We start from the raw sequence: 8,020 nt of genomic DNA, 5'->3' as shown, positions 1-8,020 counted from the left end.
TTTTGGCTAACCACAACGCCTTTCAAAGGGAGCAAGCACTACAAGAACAGCTTGAAGAGCTTCAGGTCGAGCACCATCAGCTGCACAACCATCTGTTTCCTATTCCTCGCCCCATACCAAGGTATCCAAATGTGGGTGGACCACAAGTGATTGAGGCCGATGAGGAAGAAGAGGACGTGCAGATGGATGACAATGCAGCTGAGCCTGTAGATGAAGAAGAAGAGGAAGACCCAGAAGAAGTCCAAGGTGTCTTCGATGTGGACAACGATCACTTCGATGAGTAGTTCATTAGCAAGTCTCACTAGTTAAGCTTTTGCAGTCATTGATGTAATGAACTTAAGTACGAAGACTGATGTTGGATGTACCTTTTAAATTTGAACTCGGCATGTAATGTACTTTAATGTGCTCCCTTCGGGATGCGTATCGTAATGGTTAAGTTTAAAACTTGTCATATTGGAATGCACTGCGTATGGCGCTAGTAATCTACTTGATGATGTGGTGATTGGAGAATGAATTATTGCCTCTGTTTATTGTATGAAGTTTTTCATTCTCGTTAGTAAATTCAGTTTGGCACAATTACATTGTTCCTCTCCAATATGCTAACATCATCAATAATTACTGGTTGCGCATTGTGCAGATGCCTCGTACCCGTTCCACCGGTGCGGGTGATGATGATGATCTTCCACCGCCACCACCACCCACACCAATGGAATTAATAGCAATGCTTGCGGAAGGACAGCGCACTATGGCCGAGGCCCTCCGTATGATTGCGAATCGGGATGGCCGTGGTCCGCGCCAAGGACCGAAACCAAATCAATATAGTGATTTTAAGGATTTCCTTGACACAAAATCCCCGATCTTCAAGGAGGCTGAGGAGCCTCTACAAGCTGATGAGTGGTTGAATACTCTCGAGCAGAAGTTCCGTCTGCTCCGCTTGACTGAGGTGCTAAAGACTGAGTATGCATCTCACCAACTGCATGGGCCAGCTGGCATTTGGTGGAGTCATTATCGGTCCACTATGCCTGCTAATGCCCAAATCACTTGGGATTAGTTCAAGTCTGCTTTCAGGGGAAATTACATTCCTCTTGGTCTCATGGCGATCAAGCATACAGAGTTCATGAAGCTGACCCAGGGGAACAAGAGCTTGAATGAATACCTGTAGGCTTTCAACAACCTTGCAAGGTATGCTATCGAGTTTGTGGACACCGATGCCAAGAAGATTGCTAGCTTCAAGCGGGGGCTTAGCCCCAAATTGATGAAGACCATGGGAAATTGCAAGTGTGCTCTTTTTAATGAGTTTGTGAGTGATGCATTATTGTAAGAGAACAACAATGCTGTGTATGCTGCTTTGAAAAGTCATAAGCGGGCCTATGAGGCGGGCGCCTCACAATCCAAGGCTCCAGTCACATAGAGGGCTCCATTCCGTCCTCCAGCACTAGCTGCTAAGTTTCGCCCACCGCTGAAGAAGAATCCTGCCAAGACTGGGTTTCACAAGGCATTTACAGTTGCTCTTCCCAAGGGCACTACCAGTCAAGGCAGTTCCAGTGTGCCGCCAAGCAACATGCCGTGCTAGAATTGCAACAAGACTAGTCACTAGGCAAGGAAGTGTCCTTACCCTAAGAAGAACAACTACCAAGGTGGCCGTCAGGGGCAGGTGAACCACACTAATATTACTAAGATTCCTTCAAAAGAGGTAGTGATTGCTGGTAAGTTTTTGATTGATCAACACCCCGTAGTTGTACTATTCAATTCGAGTGCTTCGCATTCCTTTATTAGTCTAGCATTTGCATCCAAGTTTATGCAGAAAACATATACTATTGAGGGTGAGGGTTATTGTATTAGGGCTGCTAGTGGTACTATCCCAACCAAGCTGGTAGTTGGGGACGTGCAATTTGAGATAGAGGGGCGAAGTTATCGGGTTGATCTGGTAGTTTTACCGGGGCTAGGTATCGATGTGATAATGGGAATGAACTAGATGAGCTGTCATAGAGTGCTTATCGATACATCGACTAGGGTAGTCATGCTCAGAGATCCTGGTAATCAGGAGGGTTTTCTAGTATAGCTACCTAGGGACATCAATCTTTCTTGCACGACCAATGCGGTGCAAGCAAAGTCTCTGGTAGATATTCCTGTTGTGTGTGACTTTCTAGATGTTTTTCTTGATGATTTGCCTAGATTGCCCCTGGATCGAGAAGTGGAGTTCAAGATAGAGTTGCTTCCTGGTACAGCGCCCATCTCTAGAAGGCCATATAGAATGCCTCCCAATGAACTAGCCGAACTTAAGACCCAGTTGAATGAACTTCTAAAGAAAGGCCTTATCCGTCCTAGTTCATCTCCGTGGGGGTGCCTAGCTATCTTTGTGAAGAAGAAGGATCAATCCCTATGCATGTGTGTAGACTATAGACCCTTGAATGCAGTTACAATCAAGAATAAGTACCCTCTGCCACGCATAGATATCTTATTTGATCAGTTGTCTAAAGCAAAAGTCTTTTCCAAGATTGATTTGAGATCTGGGTATCATCAAATCAAAATTCAGCCTAAGGATGTCCCAAAAACTGCATTCTCTACAAGATATGGTCTGTATGAGTACCTTGTTATATCTTTTGGATTGACCAATGCCCCCGCACATTTTATGTATCTGATGAATTCGGTGTTTATGCCCGAGTTGGACAAATTTGTGGTGGTATTTATCGATGATATCCTGGTCTATTCTGAGAATGAAGAAGATCATGTTGAACATTTGCGGGTGGTTCTCACTAGATTGCGGGAACACCAGCTGTATGCAAAGTTTAGCAAATGTGAATTCTGGCTTCGTGAGGTACCTTTTCTTGGACACGTGTTGTCCGATGGTGGAATTATGGTTGATCCCACCAAGGTGCAAGAAGTGTTGAACTAGAAGGCTCCCATCTCGGTGCACGAGGTTCGGAGTTTTCTGGGGTTGGCTGGCTATTATCATCGCTTCATCCCGGATATCTCTAAAATAGCCAAGCCTATGACTCGGTTGCTGCAAAAAGACATGAAGTTTGTCTAGACTTCTGAGTGTGATGCGGCTTTCCACACCATGCGAACTCTTCTAACGTTGGCTCTGGTTTTGGCACAACCGGATATCGAGAAACCTTTTGATATGTTTTGTGATGCATCAGGTATTGGGTTAGGAGGTGTTCTTATGCAAGAGGGTAGAGTCATTGCTTATACCTCTCGCCAACTTTGGAAGCATGAAGTGAATTATCCAACGCATGACTTGGAACTCGCTGCTGTTGTTCATGATGATGAGGACATCACTCCTTTGGATGTACCGGCTGATCCTCCAACCGTCATGCAAGGTCCAATGACCCGGGCTCGAATGCGTCAACTCAATTTACAGGTGAGCTCGTTCTTAAGCGATCCTTTTCATACTTTTGAGAATAGACTACTATCTAATGATGTTATCTTGCTTAGGAACATTGGAGAGGGTCAAGAGCGACTAAGAGGACATGGAGGAGGTGATGATGACCAGCAAGGACGTCCAACACAAGCCGGAGGCCCAGTCCAACACGAATTCGAGTCTGCCTCGGCCTCCAGGACCAGTCTGCCTTAAACTGGTCGCCCAGGACGCATCCGGACTCCATTTTCGATGATCCACATATGGATGGAAAGCTAATTTGATAAGGAAGCTAATCCAAGTGGTTTCACGTCAAAACCTGTTCGGAATCAATGGGAATCGTCGAAACAAGTCAGCGTCCAGAATCTACCAGGGTGCTGTGACACCGTCTTTTGGTCCGTTGGACCATGTATCGAGTTTGGGCCCATTAGGGGCGCGTCCAGGGGTCTTGCATGACCCTAGAGTCTTCATAAACAGCCATCGCCCCTCCATTAGGGTTTGGGTTTTGCTTAGATTATTCTGTCAAGAAACAGTTTCACCGTTCTTCGGTTTGTGAGACCCCAACTCGTGAGATTAATCATACATCTGCAATTTGGTTGCGATCTTTCTTGTTCTTGCTTGTGTTCTTCATTGCGCAGGCAGGGATTAGCCTTCTTGGTGAGGTCAACCTAGTCTGAGACTTGGTTGATAACCAGAGGAGCTGTGGTGCTAAGATTGCAGGGTTCGATCTTTCGATCTGAAGCCGGATCGGTGTGTCATTCTCCGCCACAACGATAGTTACCATCACCTGACGGAAGATCGGGATCCCCGTCTCCATCAAGTGGTATCAGAGCTAAGGTATACCGTCAAGTTCACTTTTTATTCCCTAGTTTGAGTGTTTCGTATTCGTCCCATAGTCTAGTGCCATACTCGTTTTTCTTATCCTAGAACCTTCCGCGCCATAGCCTTTGCATATTTTAGTTTCAGAGTTCGTCGTGTTGAGTTTGTGTCCTGGTCGAGGTCTTGTTGCTGGTTAGGTCATGTTAGAGGCCAGTTCGTGTGTTTTCCCCATCGTTTCCATCAAATCTTGGCTGTTGTGACCAATTTTGCACACATTGTTCCCGTTTTGTCCTCTAATTCGGAGCCAATTCTTAAAACTGGTCCAGTTTTCGCATACGAACTCCGTTTTTGACGTTCCATATATGCAAATCGATCAGAAAAAAATTTCGAATCCATCCATCCCCAGCGTTGCCAGGGTTTGGAATTTTTAGATTGGCCAAAAAGTGGTCACAAGATCCTCGTTTCGTGGTCACAAGGTTTTTGTCAATTTTCATCCAGTTTTCTGAAAATTCCACAGGCCACGTCTTACACTTGTTTGAGCTCATATTTTCTGTGGTTACTGATTTTGTGCTCCTAAGTAAAGGAAAAATATCAAAAAAAATAAAATAAAAAAGTCGAAATTTCCCAAAAAACAACGACAGCCCAAAAAATAGAAAAAAAGAGAGGGCAAAAGAGGAACAATATCTAGAGGAGCACATAGAGAAGCCCAAAGTGAGCTGTGTTTGCGTGTGCTGTCTGGTTCCTTGTTTGTGTTGCTGTTTCCATCCACCATACTTGTTTTTCTCATACCTATCACCTTGCTATCCACCATACTTTTGTCACAACCTGGTACTTGCAACACTTTAGACTAGCAACGAGAACAAGTACTTTGGACTATAATTCAGCATTACTTTCTGTTACTGACTTGTGTGTTAGATATACATATTACTCTTTGTTTGCCTTCCAAGCTCCACAAATTCTTCAGATCAGTACAGACAAAGGGCCTTGCAATCTCAGTACCACTACCTCACAGGTATCACGAACTAGCCGTCGGTTATACCGCCCACTGCTTGTGTTGGTAAGAACTTGGTAAGAGCTTGGTAAGACGCTTCCACTTGCTGTGAAAAGTGACACCACTACAACCACGTAGTCATTTGGTAGGGATAACTTTCACCTGTTTGTTCCTGTTTTTGTGTTTTCAATGGCAGGAGGTGAACAGACTGCAGATAACAATCCTAAGGGTTTCAGCGAGTGTGTCAGCCAAGAGCAACTACAAGCTATTGTAGAGGATGCCCAAAAAAGGATGAATGAGGCCGTTAGGAAGGCCGTCACTGATGCACTCATTGAACTCAACATTGGCAATAGCATGGAGAGATTGGACAAGTGAATTTCCACGCTAACCGATAAGGTTACTGAGTTGGAAACCTTTGTGGCGGGCAACAACGACGTTTCTGGCAGCAACACCGATGGTCAAGACACGATGCATGATGCCGCTGGAAACATAGGTCGAGCAGCTATCCGACAAGAGAGATTACGGCAACGTCTTCGCCGTAACACGATAGGTATGGGTGGTGTCCACCACCACCACCGTCAAGGTAATAATCACCGTGTGCCCGATGATCCTTATGCTAAGATTAAGTTCACAATACCATCTTTTTCGGGTCATTATGATGCTAAGGGATATCTTGATTGGGAGATGACGGTAGAACAAAAGTTTAGTGCCCACCTTGTACCTGTGCAGCATAGAGTTAGACAAGCTACTAGTGAGTTTAAGGATTTTGCCATTATTTGGTGGAATGGGCTAGCTGCACAGGATGCTTTACCTGGTACATGGGAAGAACTTAAGGTAGCTATGCATGATCGTTTTGTTCCTCCTTCTTATCATAGAGACTTGCGTAAGAATTTGATGCGTTTAGAACAAGGAGATAAATCTGTACAGGATTACTATGGTGAGCTCCAAAAGGGATTGATGTGCTGTAGTGTTGTAGAGGGAAACGAAGATGCCATTTGTCGTTTTTATTCTAGTTTGAGGCGTGACATTCAGGACATTGTTGATTATAAAGAATTTAACACTGTCAACCAGTTGTTTCAGTTTGCTATGCTTGCAGAAAAGGAATTGCAGGGGCGTGAACAGCAGGGCAAGAGCAAGGTCAGCACCAGCACATACACGCCACGCTCGGCACCATCTTCGGGGCTGACCAAGCCAACCACTTTTCAGACACCTCCACCAGCGAGCAAGCGACCAACAGCCTCTGGAGTTTCCGCTACACCTAAGACACCTCCCGCACGACCTTCAGATTCAGGTAAAAATTCTTTGCAGGTGCCTACCAAGAGTTCCTCATCTGTTGCATCGACGGGACGCACTTTGGGTATTCAGTGCCACCGCTGCCATGGCATTGGCCATGTGTAGAAGGACTACCCAAGTCAGCGGGCATATATTGCTATAGAAGATGGTTACATCAGCACCTCTGACATTGAGGATGAAGAAGACCAAGATGCAGATGAGGAGGATGGCGAAGTCCTTGGTGACGAGGCCACGATGTCCTATAGGATCATTATTGTACAGCGGGTGCTCAGCTCACAAGTCCAGCAGCCTGAGAAGCTACAATGCCATAACTTGTTCCAGATTTTCTTCGTCATCAGCGACCATCGAGCACGTGTCATTATTGATAGAGGTAGCTGCAACAATTTGGTGAGTTCTAATTTGGTCAAGAAGCTTAGCTTGACCACATGCCCACACCCACGTCCATATCATATTCAGTGGCTAAATGATTCTGGTAAAGCAAAGGTAACACAAACTTGCAGAGTTTCATTTTCCATTGGTTCTTATGCTAATTCTGTTGATTGTGATGTGGTACCTATGCAAGCTTGTTCACTTTTATTGGGTCGTCCTTGGGAACATGATAATGATGCTACACACCATGGTAGAAGTAATAAATACACTTTTGTGCATAAAGGAAAGAAAATTACTTTGGTACCTTTGACCCCTGCTCAAATTGTATAAGCTGATAGAGAACGCGCTGCTAGTTTGAATGATGTTCAATCTGAAAATCAGCAAGTTGCTAATTCTAATTTCCCACCTAAAATGGATAAGTCTACATCTATTTCTAAGGCTGAGGGGATTAAATTGAAGGGTGGTGTTATGCTTGCAACAAAATGTGACTTTGCTGAAATTTCTGATGATGATATTTGCGTCCAACACGAATTCAAGTCTGCCTCAGCCTCCAGGACCAGTCTGCCTTAAACTGGTCGTCCAGGACGCATCCGGACTCCGTTTTCAATGATCCACATATGGATGGAAAGCTAATTTGATAAGGAAGTCAATCCAAGTGGTTTCACGTCAAAACCTGTTCGTAATCAACAGGAATCGTCGAAACAAGTCAGAGTCCAGAATCTGCCAGGGTGCTGCGACATCGTCTTTTGGTCCGTTGGACCATGTATCGAGTTTGGGCCCATTAGGGGCGCGTCCAGGGGTCTTGCACGACCCTAGAGTCTTCATAAACAGCCGCCGCCCCTCCATTAGGGTTTGGGTTTTGCTTAGATTATTCTGTCAAGAAACAGTTTTGCCGTTCTTCGGTTTGTGAGACCCCAACTCGTGAGATTAATCATACATCTGCAATTTGGTTGCGATCTTTCTTGTTCTTGCTTGTGTTCTTTGTTGCACAGGTAGGGATTAGCCTTCTTGGTGAGGTCAACCTGGTCCGAGACTTGGTTGATAACCAGATGAGCTGTGGTGCTAAGATTGCAATGTTCGATCTTTCGATCTGAAGCCAGATCGGTGTGTCATTCTCCGCCACAACGATAGTTACCATCACCTAACGGAAGATCAGGATCCCCATCTCCATCACATGCTTTGAAGGC

This window comes from Miscanthus floridulus, chromosome 1 (genome assembly GCF_019320115.1).
Source record: "Miscanthus floridulus cultivar M001 chromosome 1, ASM1932011v1, whole genome shotgun sequence".
In the NCBI taxonomy this organism is placed as follows: Eukaryota; Viridiplantae; Streptophyta; class Magnoliopsida; order Poales; family Poaceae; genus Miscanthus; species Miscanthus floridulus.
Note: the sequence above shows the minus strand (reverse complement) of the source record.